This window comes from Musca autumnalis, unplaced genomic scaffold (genome assembly GCF_047663935.1).
Source record: "Musca autumnalis isolate F117 unplaced genomic scaffold, ASM4766393v1 scaffold_2, whole genome shotgun sequence".
In the NCBI taxonomy this organism is placed as follows: domain Eukaryota; kingdom Metazoa; phylum Arthropoda; class Insecta; order Diptera; family Muscidae; genus Musca; species Musca autumnalis.
The window spans coordinates 212106030-212128763 of NW_027411755.1; the positions used below are offsets into that span (position 1 = coordinate 212106030).

The 22734-nt window shown below is 36.2% G+C and overlaps 1 protein-coding gene across 13 annotated transcripts in view; it reads left to right on the top strand.

Annotated features, from left to right (window-relative positions):
* The window catches only part of bru1 (bruno 1), a 703720-nt gene that overhangs the window by 50752 nt on the left and 630234 nt on the right, over positions 1 to 22734 (top strand). For 2 of the 13 annotated variants that reach the window (XM_073970795.1, XM_073970791.1), the window contains exon 1: positions 8138 to 9228. The exons of 8 other annotated variants lie outside the window; for them this stretch is intronic. The gene's annotated coding sequence lies outside the window, so the exon portion shown is untranslated. Of the gene's footprint in view, positions 1 to 8131; positions 9229 to 22734 lie in introns of those variants that run through there. 3 more of the 13 variants (XM_073970788.1, XM_073970794.1, XM_073970785.1) reach the window with 2 other exon arrangements.

Genomic DNA, 22734 nt, shown 5'->3' on the forward strand with positions numbered 1-22734 from the left:
ACGGTTTTGCACAGCTCGGCTTGTAAGCTATAGACTTAAGCTGCCTTATTATTATTCAGCCGGTTTATTGCTGGCTTTACCTCATCTTGGCCGGGCGGTATAAATTCAATACCATGTTCTGGGATTGGAATTATGGTACCTTCGTCATCTTCGCGAGTATTGGATACCAACAGTTTGGTGAAATGTTCTAGTGCATATCCTGAGCACACTTTCTGTATAAGTTACAAAATTACCTTGGTGGCCTCTACCGAAGCCATCAGTATGATGTTTCACTATTTTTGGAATTCATTCTGGTTTTTCCATTTCTCTTTTATTTCATGCGAAAAACACGTTTCTCCTCTTTCCTTTTCCCCTATACATCTCTCGGACGCTACGCATTGACTGTAGAATAGTCCTACATGCCGCAATTTTTTTTAGGTAGCAGCACGACATTTCTGGTCATACCATGGGTTCCTTGTTGGATGTCTCTGGTATCCAGGTATGCATTTTGCGGCTGTGGAGTAAGCAATGTTTTGCACTGTGCTTATATGTTATCGGGACGAGGAGTGCTTTGGTTAAGTAATTCGGCCAGTTGGGAGGAATGTCCTGTGGCTATATCTTGTGATTACAGCTTACCAATGCCCAACTTCAGTGTTGTGTCTGTTTGAAATTTATTTGCTACGTTCAAACACGTACATATGTACCTTTGCTTCAACAAGGTGATGGTCCGAGTCGATGTTTGCTCCTCGGAACGATCATACATTCAACATGCTCCATGAATGTCTTAGCGTACCATCCACATAAATGATCAACATTTTTGATTAAGTGCGGTTAAGGGTATGTTCGACTATCCTGTTTACAGTGATATTATGTTTTTCGTGGACAAATCCATGTATACTGATATACTGGTCCAAAAGCTCTAAATTATATGGTGACCAATAGAAATGTCTTGTGGGCGCGATATCTATCGAGAGGAATGACACCCAAATTCATATCTTGTCAGTTTTTTGAGAAAAAAGTATTTCAATTCACACAGGCTGAGGGTATATCTCTATCGACGAAGCCGATTGATACTTTTTTAATTGTTCAGGTACATTTGCCTATGCGTAAACTAAAGCTTTTAAAGAGTGCGAACATTCCAAGCGCAGATTCGCAAATGTACAAATTTACATAATTGCTGATCTAAGTGCCATTATTACAAGTTATCATTTGTTGTTGGTTAGAATTTAAGAGATAACATAAACATTTGTGAAGTCTTTAACATTTTAAACACAACATTAAAATATACATGTATAGCTGGTCCTTTTTTTACATATTATTCCATATTTCCATTTATTTTCTTGCTAGAGCAACATCTCTATCCGGTCATTGCCAGACAACAAATGTTTATGTTGTTTTCAACATCACAAAACCATTCATGACCTACAACCCAGTATTTTCAACCGGTAATCCTCTATGGACATGCGCAAAATTCTCTCCTGTATTTTTATTTAACAAAGTAATGCAACTCTTTTTCCTTACAGTTGCTTTTCTCTTAACCAAAACGTATCTCCTTAATATCGAAAACATTTAAATAATTTTACGAATTTATTAAGTTAAAGAAGATAGGTCAATATTTATTTACCTGTTGGTTTCGTTTCATAATGGAAGGAAAATCCGAATCCAAAACGTTGGCTAGTGTCTTCGATGGAGTAGTTGTTTAACCACTTTGAACTGTAAATGCCAAATTGCATCCAATTTGGGACGAGAATATTTGTTGACCACTAGGAACCTTAAATACCAATGGTATTGAATGGGGTCTATTCCAAAATGTGGGCCGATATAGCTACAGTGAACAATATTTTTAGAACTTAATTTTCAGAATTTAAATATATTAAAATTTTACTGTACACAGTATTAACATTCATAGAAAAATCAAAAATAATATATTATTTATTAAATAATAACCGTTAATCTGGAGGTAACGTTCAATAGGCATGGACCTATAGTATCAAATTTAAGATGGGATGCTTTTTATACCCCCAACGAAGACTAAATACCAAATTTCAGCCATTTCGGTGAAGCTGAAGCTGAAACCTTCAAACTACCAAAAATCGATAGGGAACGCTATTTGGGGACTATATGAAAACGTGGACCCATATAGCCCATTTTCAATGCTAAACATCATAGTAAAAATATGAGCTTAAATGCCAAATTTCAAAACCCTATTTTAAAAATAAGAGCTGTATCTTGATTTCAATAGATGGACAGACAGAGGGACATGGATATATCGACTAAGAATTGTATGCTGATCAAAAATATATATGGGCAATATTTTTGACAATTTAACATAGCTGAAGCCAAGGTTTACCCTTTTATAACTCGCGAATTGTGGTTGTATATTATACAAATTAAATGCTTTTGGATAAAATGAAATGTCTTTAGACTTGGCAAAAAATATTGGCCTTAAAAGTTAATTTTCGTGGAAGCTGTGGCTATACCTATGCTACAAAATGGGTAAAAATGGGATGAAGCCAGCGTGTCTTTCTTTGTTTTCTCTCGATTTGTGATTAAACCACACTTTTCACTATATTCCTGTCAAAGTAAATGTAGAAGCCAACTAAATAAGGATCTCTCACCAATGGATAACTTTTCAAAATTTTATTTTCGTCAACCATTAAATGATGACGACATTTTGAAGTCAGATTTTATACGTTTCTTTTTTTAAATTTCTTCTAATTTCGTTCCGCAAACAGGCTTTTCAAAAAATATTATATAGGATTGTAGAACTCTGAGTTATTTGATATTCTTAGTTATTTGATATATCTGTCGTGAATGTAGCCTACACAGCTTCACAGAAATCTGTATCCAAATACGAAAGTGTTGTCCGAACAATTTTCTAAAAATCATATTTCTCGGGCCTAATCTTTACAATTGTCAATCGATTTCCTCGTACTATATTGCAAATTTTACATTTTTACGTTGAGGATCTAATAAATCATTACTCATGATAATCCATCAACTAAAACGCGAGACACCAGGAATTTCAAAGTGGGAAAATCACCTAAAATGCAGCCGATGCTACATCTTAGCGTCCAAATTATTTTTCGAAAAATATATACAAATTAAAAGATATGGTCTTGCTGTATAAATTTAAACAGTCTATTTGAACTCTATTTCCGTTTAAGAATCCTAATGATTTATCTCAATAACCCAAACTGCTTCAGTAAAATAGTGTTTCGTAAGCGAGTATTTGTCAGAAAACTATGCAATATTAAAAAAGGTGAAAAAGTCCAACCTATCTGAAATGAAACATCTATGGGCACGTCGAATAGCGGATCCAAAACCAAAGACCTTTTGCCTAAAAATCATGTATTAGGGAGGATTTTTTTGATCTTTTTGAACGTTGGATCTTGCCGACAAAAACGTGGATTAGGATTGATGCCCAAAAGTGTTGCGGGCGACTTAGTGCATTTTGAAAATTGGTCTTATTTTGGGAATCATTTCTTTTCGATATATATCGCGCACACCAGTCATTGCAGTTGGTCGCCATATAATTTAGAGTTTTTGGACCCCTATGAACTTGTCCACGAAAAACATAATAACGCTGTATACATGACCACATCGAGTAGCATCGGTATAAATTTCTAAAGGATCTTCGAACACTTCGAGTACTTAAACAGAAATGTTGAACTTTTATTTTGTTTATATAATTATATATTATGAATTTGGACATAATATTCGGAGACCCAAAGTATGGAACAAATCGGTAGCTCCCTTCAACATATATAGCATGTACCGTTTTTGAGAATTTTTTAATTTTTTGGGGGGAGGTACCGTAAGTTTAAAAAATTTAACGAAGACACAATTTTGGACCAACTCTCTTGATCAGTCCGAGAGTTATAGTGCACTCCAGCCACTACACATGGTGCCATAGGGGCTATTTTCTCAGGAAGCACGTACTTGCCACTGAAAAAGCTTGTACCGTTGTAATGGGGTCAGCGATTACAAGTTATGGCAATTACAATTAAAGCTATTCGAGAGCACGTATTAAAGAGAAATTATCCGAAATTTTGTGTGGTAGAAATTTCATCTGCAAAGTATATACCAAAACATGAAAAATTTCCTTTGAATTAATTCTCTTTCGAGTTGAGCTATTTAGACCTAATAGGTACATTGAAAAATTAGGAATCCACCGAAGTCCCACACATTCAACCACTATGCTACGTTTCACGGGTGGTTAGACCGATCATCAGGCATATTGAATGGTGTTTTTTAGTGGGTGGACGAAGGCTAAGCTTGGAGACTAGCATTTATATCACAAATCATTTCCTTTTGGTGCTCAATGTTGTTTCTGTCAATAAAACCTTACCTTCCATTTTTAAAAACAACATGGACAACAACAGGAAAGTCAGTGTTTTCAATCAAACCAAGACAATATTTTGTTTAATTTCTGCTTGCTTTCATTCGTTAACTTTACAATTGCTGATATTTTAAAACTTTAAGATTGCCTCATAGCGTAGACCGGGCATTGAATTTTCTAAAGGAGTTTTTATTGCTGCTAGGATGATTGGCATTGGAAATGGGCTATATCGGTCACGTTTTGATATAGCTCTCCCGTAGAACGGTACATCCATATTTTCGATATTAGTCCGGTCAAAATAGACATGCGTATAAGGGGGAAATAGCAAAAATTCCCACAAAGCTGAATTTTGGTGGAGAGCTAGGGTTGGCCATTAGAAGCAACGTCCTAAAAGTCCCCATCGATCCAATGTGTGCAAAACAAGTTATTTGGGGAAAAAGGTAATTTTTGGAGACATTATTCAGTTTTTTAATTTTTCTCAAAAACGGTAAGACTAAGCAAAAGCCGGCTAAAGTAAAAGTTGTAGATTTAATAATTGTATACAAGAGTGGTCTTTATGATTTTTAAAAAAGACTTAAAATTATAACATTATACATTTAAAATTATACATTTCCATAATCAGAGCAATAAACCCTATCTTCTGACAAAACGGAAAGTTTTCGTTGGGGTCGTTCCCGTTGGGCTTACAATTACACATGTGGGTTAAATGGGCTATTTTTGCATAAAATGACTCTAACATTGAATCACTCTACTAAACACGTTCCGATTTTGTTAGAATTTTCTTTAAAAATATCTATAATTTCGCTCTTCAAGAAAATATATATTTTTTGGGGGACAGACCCGGTTACTTCGCTTATTTTAGCCGGTTCGTATGAATATGTGCTATATCTCAAGAATGGATTATAAAGATCACACTTGTAGATAATTTTTCTGTCTACAATATTTACTTTAGTCACTTTTTGATTGGATCAACCGTTTTCAAAAAATAAATCCGAAAACCTAAAAAGCATTAAATTTTTACCTTTGACCCCGAATAAATTTTTTTTGCACACATGGGATCGATGGGGACTTTTAGGACGTTGCTTCTAATGGCCAACCCTAGCTCTCCACCAAAATTCAGCCCTGTGGGAATTTTTGCTATTTCAATGTCTATTTTGACCGGACTATATTTTGAATGTTTTAGTAACATTATTACACCGTAGTTTGGTAGTTCGTCTTCCTTGGAGGTATACAACTTTCCACTTGAAATTTCTCGGTATAGGAACACGCCTCCCGATATTCGTTACATTAAAGATCTTGGCCTCAATATCCCACCGAAATGGCTGAAATTTGGTTGTGGGTATACAATTTTCCACCTTCCCATTTTCGGTATTTTGAAGGTTGTTGCTTCAATATCCCAACGAAATGGCTGAAATTTGGTATTAAGGGGTTGATTATCGATAGAACTTATCGTTGAGTGGAGTTGTCAGTTGTCACAATTACTTTATTCATGGCATCATTCAACTGAAGTTGCGAATCTCAGTTGATGAACCGGCTATTTCCCAAGAACAAATTATTTTCAGTTGTAGTGAATATTGTTGATTATTTGCATAATTAATTAATTTTGTGTATAAAAAATATGGTGAAAATAACAACAAAACAACAGTTTGAAATATTAATTGATAAATTGAGTGCAAATCCAATGTGCACATGGGTTCCATCTATACAGCCGACAACACCAGGGAATTTCGTTTTTGAATAAAAATATTTTTTTATTTTTAAGTTTTGCCTTTTTAGGGCGAAGGCCATTATTTCTGAGGTTTTTTAATTAATTGATGATTAATGATTTTTGTTTTGTCTTTTTTTCCTCCTCCGACAATTTCGAAATGATCCAATTTTGGCACAATTTGTCCTCTATCAAGCGGACAACTTCCTTCAATACGTTCGATAGATTCAGCCATGCAATTGTTTGTTGTAATCATTACCATGGGACTTTTGGAAAAATCTCAATGCAGCGCACACTTTTAAAAGTGGGGGTATTGCTGTTGATCTGTAACTTACTTTGAAGTCATCCTTTAACGTTTCCATAATGCATCATTTTCAATCGAAAATACGCCTTAAACCTAAAATAATTTACGGATTATATTTAGTCTTCGTTAGGGTTACAAAACTTTCCTCCAGAAATTTCTCGGTAAAGAACGAAGTTTTGTTACAGCCCCAGTAGAACAGTGCTCCGGATTTTCGGTATTTTAAAAGTTTAAGCTACATTATTCAACCGGAATAACTGACTCTTGCAAGAAATCTTACAGTATAGGTCCCCGTTTTGGTGTAGCCCCAATATATATAAGGTACCATCCGATTTACGATTTTTTATAATATTTTAAGCACATTTTTCTACCGAATTGGTTGCTAGTTGAAATTTTGTGTTGCCAGAACGTCGTTCTAACTTCTTTTTATTTCCATTAACATCATATTAGGCTGAGGATATATAATAATAATAATTGTAACACAAACATCCAATACGGGACAAGGGAGACTTCTCTCGTATCAATGAGTGCACCCCGATTCATATTAGCTCAATGATATGGGACCTACTGTTTATTGCCGAGTCTGAACGGCGTGTTTAAAGACACCACTTTTAGAGAAGTTTTACATGGCTGAGGAGTATTTTGAAATCGTTGAAATTTTTAAAGTTGCCTGCCGGGAAATCTAACACACGACCTTCAGCGTGCAAGGCGGGCGTGCATACCATTGCACGACCGTAGCACCCTGAGGATATATATCTTGTTTTATTAAGAGCCTGATTTTTAATACACTGAAGAACTACCAAATATTTGCCAATATAATTGGATTTAAATTAACAGCTCGTTGGAGTCGAGCTTATTGACTGTAGATTTCTTGCAAGTAAAAAAGGAAAGCCGAAGATTTGGTTAGTATAAAATGTCGGAAACTAAGTCTTCAGGAAACGAGCGGTAAAATCTCAAATATTTTAAAATTTAAAGTTTTCTTCATGGCAAAAGGCATGTTCCACTCGGCAAAACTTACTGCCGTTTTTCTTTTCCTATATTTATTTTTAATAAAGCCCCCCAAAAAAAAGAATACACAAGTAAATTTTAATTTCGCATCGCCTTCAATTAAACCCTTTCATTATGCTTGAGCCAACCCCCTACGGGTGGGAAGAAAATGCCTTCGTTTACATGGCACGTGCTATTTATCAGACACAAACACCAAAAACACTCTCGTTCTTCTTATCGTCAATAACGAATTCCTTTTGGCATAGCTGACTGCTACGAAAGGATAAAACAGAACTAACAGGTGCCTGTTGTCTGTGTCTGTGTGTAAATTTTGTACTAAAATTTTACGCTGGTCGTAGATAAAATTTCATTCACTCGCAAAGTATGACAGGTTTTGGGTTGGCGAGAGTATTACTGAGAGCGTCAACACTTGCAAATATTAACATTGAAAGTTGTAAACAGAGAGCCAAAGAGAAAGAAATTTACAAAACAGCTGATTTTGTGTTCGTGAATGTTAGTGAGAGAGACATTGTTTTGTATAACAGTTATATTGCAACACCGCAAGAGAATTGGATTTACTCTTATGAAAAGAGTAAATAATAAAGCATACTTGTTGTATTACATGATTGTAATATAATCAAGCATACTTTAAGGGATATTTGTTGCAAAAATCCTTGGTTTTTAAGGGCTTTTGCATTTTGGCAAGTATATCATTGCGTTATGTTCGACAAAGAGCAATATTCTGCTAATGTGTATTGCTATGTGGGGGATGAATGGTTGCTGGCTGTTGGCTTTATTCGCTTGCTTGCTTGTAGCCATGGTTAGGAATATTACATTGTGCATGGCGGCGGCGACAGCGGCTATGATATCCTTTTTTGTTATACGAATTTTCGAAATTTCCTACACAAGTTTAGTACAAATTTTGCTATCAAAACGTACGGATGTATAAAGCGGAATTTTTTCACGCAGCGCGTAATCGAGAAAATTGTGAAAAGTGTTTTAATCTAAACGAAACGAGCAAATTAAATTCTGTGTTTCTGGGTTAATATCAAAATTTGAAGAAAAATAAAATATAAATTCGCGGAAGTCTAATGTCAAAAAATCACCTTTAAATTTGTTTCAAAGAAATTCATATTCAATTTCTTTCAATTGCGTTTCGGTAGTATGTGTTTTACTCCGTGTGTGTGTGCAGCTGAATCGGTAAATCGTTGTTAGTAACGTCGAAGAAGATAGTGGAATTTTTTGTTTCAATCCTCACAGCTGTAGAGGGAAGCAAGCGATTTGATTTTGCCAATCTTATTTCGGTTCGGTAGAAGGAATTCCAGAAATAAAGAAAAAATAAAAAACGTAAGGAATAGAAAATACGTGTTCTATATACGTGGGGAAGTTAGTCGTCAGTGTGTTTCCTACATAGCCACATATATGAATCTGATAATGTCGTTGTCTGTTTGTGTGCCATCACCAATCGCGAAACGTATAGTGCAACATCGTAAATAATTCCGGTAACGGTTTGTTGGTGTTCCATAAATTTTAGATTTATTTTTCCATTCCTCTTTCAATTTTGGTTTGTTTTTGTCGTTACGGAAATTGTGGCAAATACGAAATTACCTTTCCAAAAATAAATCAACAGAAATAAACGTTGAAATATTGAACTACCTTAACCTAAGCCAACATAAAAGTCCACATCATATCGAAAAGTCCGTCCCTAACAATACGCAAGAACAAAGCAAGGCTATGTCATAAAATTTAAATAACATAGCAGAATTTTTTCTTTGAATTTATGTTGCATTTAAGTTAAAGCTCAATAAACTATTTGTAATCGCTTAAAGCAGTTGCTGTAAACCATCAAAACGCCCCCAAATTTTGTCATCAGATAATTGAAAAGTCGACAACAACTAACTCTTCCCCTCCAAAGTATGTGTTAAAAATGTATATTTTCATTTCATTTCAAAATAAATTTTATTAAATTCATGTTTTTATGTGACACGTGTTCGGTGGTGGTTCATGCATATGACCTAACCCAACCCCGCAATTATGAACTGCTAAAAATGTTGGTTGCCAGCACTTTGCGCGTTTTCTCTCCACATTTTTTAAATTTTAATTACCATTTTCCAAAAAGGGCCAATTAGAGTATGTAATTTGATTGTGTCACAAGTGAATGTGTGAAAATTTTTTTGGGTGAAAGCATGTTGTTGGGCCATGTGCATACAGCTGGTTATATAGCAACTTTGGGTGTGTGTGTGTGTGTAAAATATGTGCAGAACGTGTTGTACTAAATGTGTCAGCAAGTTCATAAAGTGTTATCATAAAAGTGCTTAGCTTCTGTCTCCAAGGGTTATTCCCAATAGAAATAATTTTGTCATATTGTAACATTCTTTTGAAATGCTAAACCTTTAATATGAAGAAGAGTTGTAAGAATTATGAAGTTTTTTTTAATCTGTTCAAGTCACTCCAATGCAGGAAATGGATTAATTTCGAAATACTCTTTTGGATTTTGCTGCATGAGCTAATGGTGTTAAAATTCTTTAAGTAGGAACACCTTTTCTTCTGTATATGATAGAATTACTATTTGTAAAATATCCACAAAAAAATTTTTCTGAATTTAGAGATTGAATTACATATATCCGGCTCCGATTCCGGGAGAAAATAGTTAGCATTTTCTAATAATGCTTAAGAAGTCTCAATAATATTATTTTCATATAAAATTTTAAATTTTTCGCTATACAATTCTCGGTTCTAAGTGTGTTAAAAACAGGTTAAATCATGGTTACGGTAAAGCCTGTATATTACAATTTTCGATATTATGGGGGGCTTTGCCACATTTTGGAACAGAATTGGCTTTCACTTGGACTGCATCTTAGAGTAGTGTAATAAATGTTTGGGTCGGAATTTAAAGCATCTTTCACTATAATCGTTATAAAGCTACACGGTGCTCTTGAACGAATATTAAATGAAAGGAGCTTCAACCTGGGAAATTTTTGCGGATTCTGAAACTACATTGTTCATAGATGAGAAAAACAAAAATACAAAAAAAAAAAAAAAATTACCAGAGCGCTTTTTGAATAAATCGCAGTCAAATTTCATTTTTTTTGTGTTCTCTCGATTTTGCTGGGAAACCGCAAGCCCAATCAAAATGAAACTAAAGAAAATGCTGTAGCAGTGAAAATTCCCTACAAGATTGTCCTTTATCATATGTTCGTAGGTTTTACCATTTTTGAGATATAGAAGTTCGAATTGGGACAATTCACTGACTGCATCGTCTTATATAACAATGTCATGACTGCAATTTCCCAACATAACCTTATATATCTCAAACATGGTACAACCTAGGAAAAAATTACAAAAGCCAAACTTGTAGTGAATTTTCACAGCTATAAGATTTTCGTTAGCCCCATTTCGATAAGACTTACCGTTTTCAAGCATATTGTGAAAACCTAACGAAACCTAAAATGTGACCATCTATAATTATAAAACCCAGGGACAAATCAGAAAGGCCAATCCTCTAGAGAATTTTCACAGTTACAACATTTGCTTTAGCCCTATTTCGATAGGACTTGGGGTTTCCAAGCAAAATCGCGAAGACCTAAAAATGTGAATTATTTAAAGGTTCTTCAGCGATTTTTTCTTTTTTTGGATTTTTATCATCTAGGAATATTGCTGTTTCAGAATCCGCAAAAACTTCCCAGGTGTAAGCTATTTTTATTTAAAGTTAGTTAAGGCGCTCGGTACATGACATTGTTTTATAAGGAGGCGATACAGACAGTGAATTGTCCTAATTTGAACTTTTTCATCTCAAAAATGGTAAAATCAACGAAAATATCATACAATCTTTTACAGAATTTTAACAGCTACAACATGTTCCATAGTTCCATTCTGATAGGGCTTGCGGTTTCCCAGCAAAATCGTGAAAAACCTAGAAAAACAATGTAGTTTCAGAATCCGCAAAAACTTCCCAGGTGTTCCTTCCATTTAAAGTTGGTTCAAGAGCACCGTCACTAATATATATAAAAAGTCTAGGCATATTCGTAAAAAGTTACACAATTAAAGAATACCATCTGACCTTTAAACATTTTGGAAGTTGGTCTTATTTTGAGAGTCATTCCTCTCTCGCGCATACCAGTCATTGCAGTTGGTCACCATATAATTTAGAGCTTTTGGAACATTATATCAGGAAACATGGACTTGCCCACGAAAAACACAATATCGCTGTACATTCGGTAAAAAATTGCAAAGGATCCTCGAACAGACCCTTAACCGCACTTAAACTAAAATGTTGAACATTTGTGTGAGTGGGACCCAAAGGAGTTAACCGATGGGTAGCACTTTGTAACATAAGCAAAGTTTAGACAAAATTTGTCGAGATTCAAAGTTTGCACCAAATCAACTGCTCCGTTTTAGGCCATTTTAGCTAATATTTTCGAACTTTTGTGGGGGATGTACCGCAAGGAGTGGACCACTTTCGAATTTCCTCTAATATAAGAAGAAATGTTTCGATATGAAAATTGTGGAGCAACACAGTATTCGGTTCGAAAGTTATCGTGCTGGCCGTAGCGTTTTTTACAGCTTTCGGGTCATTTTCTCAAGAATTGTGGATTTGCCAATCAAACAACTTGTACGAGGGCTGCACGAAAACTATCTGCGTGTTGCCAGGCGCCATTTAATTTTTTTTTTAAATTTGACAGTTTTTATACCCTCCACCATAGTATAGAGGGTATATTAAGTTTGTTTTTCCGTTTGTAACGCATTGAAATACTCATTTGCGACCCTATAAAGTATATATATTCTTGATCAGGGTAAAATTCTGAGTCGATCTGTGCACTTCCGTCCGTCCGTCCGACTGTGGTAATCACTCTAGCATCCACAAAAATAGAGATAGGACGCTGAAATTTTGGGGAAATGCGTCTTTTGTTTGCAGGCAGGTCAAGTTCGATGATGGGCTATATCGGTCCACGTTTCGGTATAGCCCTTATATAACGGTACCCCCCGATTTAAGCTATTTTGACGTTTTTAGCTACATTTTCAGACCGATTTAGCTATAATTTGACATTTAGGGTTCCTAAGTGTCAATAAACTTATATAACGAAACTTGTGAACATAGGTCCACGTTTTGGTATAGCCCCCATATAACGGTACCCCCCGATTTACGGTATTTTGACGATTTAGCTATAATTTGACATTTAGGGTTCCTAAGTGTCATTAAACTTATATAACAAAACTGGTGGACATAGGTCCACGTTGTGGTATAGCCCCCATATAACGGTACCCCCCGATTTACGGTATTTTGACGTTTTTAGCTACATTTTCAGACCGATTTAGTTATAATTTGACATTTAGGGTTCCTAAGTGTCAATAAACTTGTATAACAAAACTTGTGAACATAGGTCCACGTTTTGGTATAGCCCCCATATAACGGTACCCCCCGATTTACGGTATTTTGACGTTTTAGATATAATTTGACATTTAGGGTTCTTAAATGTCAATAAACTTATACAACTAAACTTGTGAACATAGGTTCACGTTTTGGTATAGCCCCCATATAACGGTACCCCCCGATTTACGGTATTTTGATGTTTTTAGCTACATTTTCAGACCGATTTAGCTATAATTCGACATTTAGGGTTCTTAAATGTCAATAAACTTATATAACTAGTGGACATAGGTCAACGTTTTGGTATAGCCCCCATATAACGGTACCCCCGATTTACGGTATTTTGACGTTTTTAGCTACATTTTCAGACCGATTTAGCTATAAATTGACATTTAAGGATCTTAAGTGTCAATAAACTTATATAACAAAACTAGTGGACATAGGTCCACGTTTTGATATAGCCCTCATATAAGGGTATCCCCGATTTACGGTATTTTTACGTTTTTAGCTACATTTTTAAACCGATTTAGCTATAAATTGACATTTAGGTTTCTTAAGCGTCAATAAACTTACACAATAAAACTAGTGGACATAGGTCCATGTTTTGGAATAGCCCACATATAACGTTACCGCCCGATTTCACATTTCTAGAGCGAATTAGCTATAATTTGATATTTAGGGTTCTTAGTGACCAAAAAATTTATATTCGAAACAATTATGAACATAGGTCCATGTTTTGGTATAGCCCCATATAACGGTACCTCCCGATTTTCGGTATTTTGAGAATTTTACCTACAAGTTTTAACCCAATTATCTGCAATTTGAACATTTGCCATTTGAAATTCGTAGTGGTCACCACACCTCTCCACCAACAATTGTCAAGAAAGGTCGATGTATTGATAAAGCTCCCATTTAACGGTACCTCCCGATTTTCAGTAATTTGATGATTTTAGCTACAATATTAAACCGAACTAGCAGTAATTTGACATTCTTAGTGGTCACAACACCTCTCTATTAAAAATTGTCAACATAGGTCCATGTTCAGATATAGCTCCCATATAACGGTACCTCCCAATTTTCAGTAATTTGGCAATTTTAGCTACAATGTTTAACCGAATTAACTGTAATTTGACGTAGTGGTCACCACACATCTGCATCAACAATTTTCACATAGCCCCAATATAACGATACTTCCCGATTTTCGGTACTTTGAGGATTTTACTTAAAATGTTTAACCGAACGTAGGTCCATGTTTTGGTATAGCCCCAAAACAAACCTCCCGATTTTCCGTACCTTAGCTTTATTCTTGGACGAACTTTCTGTAATTTGAAATTTAAAAGCCAACAAAAATTCTGCAACAGAAATTGTTCATTTAAGTTCATATTTTCGTATAGCCCACATACCTCCGAACTAGCTGTTAATGACATTTGAAGTTCCCATGTTATGTACCGATTTTCGGTATTTTGAGGATTCTATCTACAATTTTTAACCGAATTAGGAGTTATTTGACATTAAAGGCTCCCCTCAAAAACTGTCAACATAAGTCCATGTTTTATTATAACCCGTATATAACGATACTTCCCAATTTCTAGCCCACCAAAAATTGTCAACATGCATAGTTAGATATAGACACCATAAAAAAGGGCCTCCCGAATGAAGCGTTTTATGTACATTATCTCACATTTTAACGTACCCACTTAAAGTTGGGGACCGCAATGAAAACTAATTATTCCATTTTAGTTCAGAATATTTTATGGTGGAGGGTATGAAAAGTTCGGCCCGGCCGAACTTAACACTTTTTACTTGTTAACCTTAAGGTAGTCAGTACAGTTTGTGATACGACCATGTGTTGTGGCAGTGACTTCAAAAAAATCACTTTGCAAATAAAAAATAATTAAAAAAATTAAGTTGCATAATTAAAAAAATTAAGAAAATAGTTTTTCACGATTGAATCTCTCAAATAAAACGTTTAATATTGTCACAATTTTTGATTCAAATGCAAGCATTTTATTTAAAAGATTCCATCATGAAAATTTTCTAGTTTTAAGTGCATTTTTAAATAAAACACTGCAACTTAATTTTTTTACTTATTTTTAATTTTTTGCTTTTCAGTAATTAAATTTTTTGACCACTGAAAGCCTCATAACAATATTATAGACAACGAAGGCCGAAAATGTAGATAAAAACTTTAAATTGCCTGAAATCTTGTGGTACCGTTATATAAGGTCTATACCAAAACCTGGACTTGTGTCCATAATTTTTGGTGGGTAAGTTTCTGACCCATTGCAAACTACAAGTTTCAACCAATTCTTTAAAATACTTTAAATCGGGTGGTACCGCTATATGGAGGCTATACCAAACCCTTGACTAATGTCCAACATTTTTGGTGAGGAAGTTTTTGTACCATTGCAAACCCCAACGCCAAATTACAGCCAATTCGACCTAAAAATTAAGATAAAGTCCTTAAAATACTTTAAATCGGGTTGTACCGCTATATGGGGGCTATAAGAAAAAATGGACCCATATTTGTTTTGGTTTCATTCATGTATTGTCGCCCAAATCTGAAATGTATCCAAAGTTTTAGCTTGATTTGTCAACTGCAACTGTGTGGAAAATGAGTTACTTGATTTGAACTAAACGGACACCAAAGCAAGTCAAATAAAACACTGTTAAAATAGTTTGGGCCTGGAGGTACTGAGTTATATACCAATAAATTTTCAAAAATTATTATTGTTGAATTGAGCGTAAATACAATTGTTCTGTGATGTTTAATCCAATCCTTAAAACCCTAGGAACCCTAAGTACCAAACTACAACTAATTTGGTAGGAAAGTGTAGCTTAAATCCTCAAAATGCCCAAAATCTGAAGGTACTATTGTATGGCGGCTATACCAAAACATTAGCCGATGTTGTTCATATTCGGCTCATTATTACCCACATACACAGACTGAGTTTCTGCAAAACTTCAGAAACATATCGCAACTCGCTTGTATGTTGTTAATTTCGCGCCGCTAGATTTCGGCCGCTGTGCGCCGGGATGAATCATGATACGAGTATTGGTAGCGATCAACAAATTTTGCAGCTCTGTCAGTTCGTTTCGTAAACACTGCCCTCTGTAATAGAGTGTAAATGAAGTTAAGCCATTTTTGCCATACTCCATACTTTAACAATCATATTGCTCTCATAAATATTTTTGGCCGATTTGAGGTGTTTAAAAAAAGCTTTATCTGTCCAATTTTGATGAAATTTGGAACTTACATCCGAGTTTGGTCCAGAAATAAATGTGCCAAATTCTATTGAAATCAGTTAAGGCTTGTAAATTTCAAAAAATCGAAAAATTTGATTGGTCTTTTATATGTAAAATAGAATATGTGGTAAAACTTTGAAGTCGAACGGAACAGAATTGACTGAGATATGAGTGTTGGAAGCGAAAATTTCATAAAATTCATTAAAAAAATCATTATGTTTTAACATTTCCGTAAAACCTCATAATTTTTAAAAATCGATCGATGAAAGACTTTACATTTATGTTCTAAATAACCATATAAAATATATTTTCATTACGTTTTGAGCTAGAGTTGGCACCGCAAAAGGCTTTAATAATAACAGGCTTTGGTAAACGACCAATTGCCACAAACTTACTTAATATTTTTCGTCAAGAAAAATTCAGGAAGTAGATTATGATGTGCTCTTGCAGATGAAAAAAACAAACATCTACGAAAAATATTTCATAGTTTGTTTGGAAAAAAAATCATGAAGATGGCTTTAATAGGGCTTTACAACTGGGGGTCACCCATTAATATTCGGATATAACACCCATATATACTTTCGGCCGATTTATATGCACAAAACACGCTATATCTATCCATTTCAATGAAATTGGAATGTGTGACCAAATTTAATCTAGAAATAAATGTGCCAAATTAAATCGATATCGGTTCAGATTTGGATATACCTCCCATATATATTTGACTTATTCACAGTGGATACACTACACTACTGTGAATACATGGGAACTATACTCAAATATAAATATTCGGAGCTGGTAGGCGCCGACCGACTTTTATTCTTTACTGTTTAATTGCATAACTATACATTTCTGAAACCCTCCTCCTAATATTTCAAAATTCCAGCTTGAACCCTTTACAAAGTAAAAGTAAAGGTAACATTAGGCAAATATTTGCTCCAGCGACAGGCAGTGTGCTGTTACTGAGAGCAAGTGAGCATAAATTCCAATGCATTGTTTACGCTCACTTGCGGTCAGTGGACCCACACTGACTGTGACTGGAGCAAACATTTGCCTAATGTGACCTTACCTTAATAAATTGTACCAAATTCCGTACCATTGAGTATTTTATAGGCAACGTATTTTCAAAACTACCGCCATATTTTAACCCCGACACCAAAAATAACTCCAACACCAAATCTAAAAACTCCTGATCAGTCCCTACACCCAATACCACATTTATAATGATTAAGAGCGTGTTTTTGTAAAAATTGTTTTTGAAATGAATCTCTCGTGCTCAAACGTATACGTTTTAAATTTGGTCTCCTTCGGATAACTCTCACATGAAATTTCGGAAAAGTGCAGGTTAGGACCTCTCCTTTTGATGCTTCTTGTAACAGGTTGCACTCAAGGCCCCTTTTACGATGGTACAAGTTTTTTCAGTGGCAAGTCCATACTTCTTGAGAAAATGACTCGACAACTGTGCAGTGGCTGGTAGTGGCACGACAAATCCCCAACCGAATACTGCGTTGGTCCACACTTTGAATATCGTAATATTTCTTCGAATATTAGATGAAATTCGAAGATGGTGCTTATAGGTTCACTCCTGCCGGTACCTACCTCACAAAAGTTCGAAAATATTTGCTAAAATGTTAAGCGCAATATCTAAAAAACGAAGTAACCGATTTGGTCCAAACTATGGATGACATTCGAAGATGATGCTTATAGGTCCACTCCTTCGGGTACCTCCCCCACAAAAGTTCAAAGTATTCGGTAAAATGGTAAGCGCAGTGTCTCATAGACGGAGCAACCGATTTAGTCCAAACATTATATCTCGGAATATTTTGTCCCAAATTAGTTTATGTTCATTCTTTAGGGTACCGCCCACACAAATGATCAAAATTTTTTTAAGTGCAGGTAAGGTTCTGTGCAAGGATCATATGTTTACAGCTATATAATGTTTTTCGTGGGCATGTCCATGTTTCTTTTTATAACGGTCCTATCGAGAGGAATGAATCCCAAAATAAGACACACATCCAAAATGGACTATGTCGGTCTATTCCCTAAGATGCCTCCCTTGCAAAACTTTTGATATTTTATCCTAATCCATATCTTTGTCGACAAGTTTATACGCCCAATCTTAGGAACGCTTAAATACATAGGTTTTTTTGGAAAAAATGTGTTTCAATTCACACAGGCTAAGTGTATACCTCTGTGGGCTAAGCCGACTGATACTTTTATACTTGTCTCTAAATCATGTCCTCAACAACAAATTCGGCACAAAATATTGGGCCTCTTCAAATCGTTTTTTTCTGACGTTTTCGTTCATTTATTTTTGTTATGAAAACGAAAAATGTGAGGAAAATATGTGACAAATCAAAAGTTTCGTTTGTAACACACACAAACAACTTTTGATACAAAAACCAATTTTTTATTTTTGCCTTATTAAAACGAATGTCGTTTATAGCGATATTTAAGTTGGACTATTAGAAAAGTTTGGATGTTCAATTAATTAACAACATTTCGCATATGCATTTATCAAATGAATTGCGTATATATACTAGTTACAAGGCTTTGCCTTCATCTGCCACAAAAACAACATCCTAATATGCCTGATAATAGTATAATGGTTGGATGTGTGGGACTTCGATAGACTCTTTATCTTTCAATGTAGGTCATAAGAGCTCAACTCGAAAGAGAATTAATTAAATAAAATGTGTTTTCTTTTGTCAAGAAACGAACGAATCTAATAACAGGTTTCTTTCCCTATACTTGTGCTATATATTTCCACAACCACATCCATATCTCAACCCTATACCAAGTTTCCGACTTCTTAAACCCAATATTAAATGTATAACGACATATGCATGTACTAAATTCCGAGGTATCTTATCTCCATTATACACACCAACAGTGATCTTAATATTAATCAACTAAAAGGTCCACAATTTTGTTGCACTTAGCATTTTTCGAATTTCCAAAAACTACTCTACACTCCAACAGCAATCTTAATTTTAAATTATATTACAATTTAACAGTACTCTTAATTTCAAAATGCAGTATTCCAACACAATGTAGCGTACGAACCCACTGTCAATACCAACCAAAATTGTTATTATAGCGTTATTTATATGGCTACTTTATAAGAGATTCTAGAGAATTGAAGTTTGTGATAATTCATATGTGGGTGACGTAGGGGATGGAAGATACCAAGGAACGGTCCTGACCGGTTTTAACATGGCAAAGCCCAGGATTTATCTTGGTCCCTCTTTCATCCCAAGTGGACACTGACCTCCCCGTGGTGTCACCTGGGGAACTGCCTTTAACACCCGTTAAAGGTAGTGAGCTAACATGTGCCGCGCGTTCACCCATAAGAACGTTAAAAACTTGGGTTTGGGCGTCGGGTTAGTAACCCTCCCCTAGAAAAAACAGCCTACTATGAAAAAACGAAAGAAAAGAAAAACAAACCCCTCTAAAGTTGACGAACCCCGCAAACGTTTTAAGGACCATGATCTGCGAATCTGCACCTGGAATGTTCGCACTCTTTATAGAGAAGGTGCAGTCTTCGCATTGGCAGACGTACTTGAAAAGTACAAGACCGATATTACTGCCATACAGGAAATACGATGGATTGGGAAAGGCGTCACAACAACACCTAAAGGTGACGCACTGTATTATAGCTGCCATGACGTAAAGCATGAGTTTGGTTGTGGATTCGTAGTTAGTCGGAGACTAAAACATCTTGTATCCAGCTTCACTCCAGTGAATGAAAGACTTGCTGCAATTCGAATAAAAGCTAAATTCTTCAACATCAGCTTTATTTGCGCTCATGCTCCCACTGAAGAAAAGGACGAACAGACCAAAGATATATTTTACGAGTGCTTAGAAGAAACATATGACCGTTGCCCTGCCCATGACATTAAAATCATTCTAGGCGATTTTAATGCCAAAATTGGAAAGGAGAATATCTTTGGCCCAACAGTCGGGAAATTCAGTCTCCACAGTGAAACATCTGACAATGGTATGAGACTGATAGACTTTGCAGCTGCAAAAAACATGGTAGTTAGCAGTACCAGATTTAATCATCTCGATATTCATAAGGGCACCTGGCTGTCTCCAGATCAGAAAACAAGAAACCAAATTGATCATGTTGTGATAGATGGAAGACATTCATCGAGCGTGTTGGATGTACGATCGTTCCGAGGCGCAAACATTGATTCGGACCACTACCTTGTTGCAGCAAAGGTACGCACCCGCTTAAACGTAGCAAACAAAGTACGAGCAGACACAACACGAAAGTTAGACATCGGTAAGCTGCAATCACAACAGATAGCCACAGCATATTCCACTCAACTAGCCCAATTGCTTAATCAAAGCCCTCCTCATCCCGATAACATATCAGCGCAATGGCAAAGCATTGCCCACTCCATGCAAACAGCCGCAAAATCCATACTTGGATACCAGAGACCTCCACCAAGGAATCCATGGTATGATGAGGAGTGTCGTGCTGCCACCGAAGAGAAAAATGCGGCATATAAGGCTACTTTACAATCCGTAGCAACGCGTAGCGCACGAGAGAGATACAGGGAGAAAAGGAGAGAGGAGAAACGTCTTTTCCGCAGGAAAAAGAGAGAGATGGAAAAGCGGGAGTGTGAAAAAATCGAGATGTACAGGAGCCAGAATGAAGTCCGAAAATTCTACCAAAGAGTCAAGCATCAAACTGATGGCTTTGGTACAGGCACATCCTCCTGTAGAGACCAGCAAGGTAATTTGGTAACTGATACAGATAGTATACTCAGGATATGGAAAGAACATTTTTCAAATCTGTTGGTATCCAATAGCAGCGAAGAAGACGAAGATACCACAGTCCCAATCCCAGAAGATGGTATTGAATGTATACTGCCCAGCCAAGATGAGGTAAAGACAGCAATAAATCGGCTGAAGAATAATAAGGCAGCAGGGGCCGATGGCTTACCAGCCGAGCTGTTCAAAACCGGAGGCGACACGCTGATAAGGTGTATTCATCAGCTAGTTAGCACCATCTGGCAGGAAGAACGAGTACCCGACGATTGGAACCTGAGTATCCTGTGCCCCGTCCACAAGAAGGGAGATAAGACTGTATGCTCTAACTATAGGGGCATAAGTCTACTCCCTATTGCCTACAAGATCGTGTCAGGGATATTGTGCGAACGACTAAAGCCAATGGTCAACGAGATTATTGGACCATACCAATGCGGCTTTAGACCTGGCAAGTCCACCATTGACCAGATATTTACCCTGCGGCAAATCCTGGAGAAGACCCAAGAGATGCAGATCGACACCTACCACCTTTTTGTCGATTATAAAGCAGCCTTCGACAGTCCGCTGCGCTCAAAGGTATTCCAAGCCATGTCTGAATTTGGTATTCCCGCAAAGCTCATCCGGCTTTGTAAAATGACTTTAACTGACACGAGGTCCTCAGTTAAAATAGGAAAGAACCTCTCCGAAGAGTTTGGTACCAAAAGAGGTTTCAGACAAGGAGACAGCCTTTCGTGTGACCTCTTCAACATCCTGCTAGAAAAGGTTATACGAGAGGCAAACGTCAAAAGAAGTGGCACAATCTACACCAATAGTCACATGTTACTTGCTTATGCTGATGATATAGACATCATGGGTCGATCAGTAAAAGAAGTAACTGATACCTTTATAAAGGTCGAAGGAGAATCTGCTAAAGTGGGTCTGGCGGTAAACGGTGAGAAGACCAAGTTGATGGTGTCGACGCGCAATGCGTCCATTGAGCTCGGACCGACTGTGGAAGTTGGTTCCTATAATATTGAGGTAGTAAAAGACTTCGTCTACCTCGGCACCTCCGTCAACACAACAAACAACATCAGTTGTGAAATAAAAAGAAGAATTGTATTGGCCAACAGATGCTACTTTGGATTAAGTAAGCAGTTTAAAAACAAAGCCACATCTCGTCAAACAAAAATAACGCTCTACAAAACACTGATACTACCCGTGCTGATGTATGGCTCCGAAGCCTGGGTACTTGCGCAAGCAGACATGGCAGTGCTTGGTGTGTTTGAGAGAAAAATTCTTCGAAAGATCTACGGACCAATCTGCGTTGACGGTGAATATCGACGTCGCATGAACCACGAGCTGTATCTGCTATACAACGACATGAATATTGTTAAACGTATCGAGATGCAGCGATTGCGTTGGCTAGGCCATATCATAAGAATGAGCGATGATGAACCCGCTAAAAAGGCGTATGAATACATGCCACATGGCGGTGCACGCAGAATTGGCAGGCCAAGGAATAGATGGCGCAAACAAGTGGATGTTGAGATGAAAAGGCGCGGTATTCCAGAGAGCAAAGCAACAAATAGAGAGGAATGGAGATCTCTTCTTAGTTCGGCCTATAGAACAAATGTTCTGTAATGGGCCAGCTAAGTAAGTAAGTAAGATAATTCATATGTATATTTTGCATATTCGTAATGTAAAGATTACAGAAGAAATGTGATGTTTAAAGTGACAATTTAAGTGTTAAGGATTAATATCCTTTTTCATGTGACTTAACAGTTTAACAATTTGTTCCCCTAACACCAACAAAAGTATATAATTATTTTTTTTTTTCAAATATTTACTCATTTTTGCGTTTATGCATTTAGTGTATAATTATTGTAACCACTTGAACGTTGAAATGTTAGAAAACATTTTGTAACGCTTAAGTGAAAATTCACAGATTTAACTTTACGTTAGTATTTGTGCAATTGTTTTTAAATTATAATGGCCTTGCACCCAAGAGCGTAATTTTACTTCAATTGTTTAATTTCAACAATCCCCCC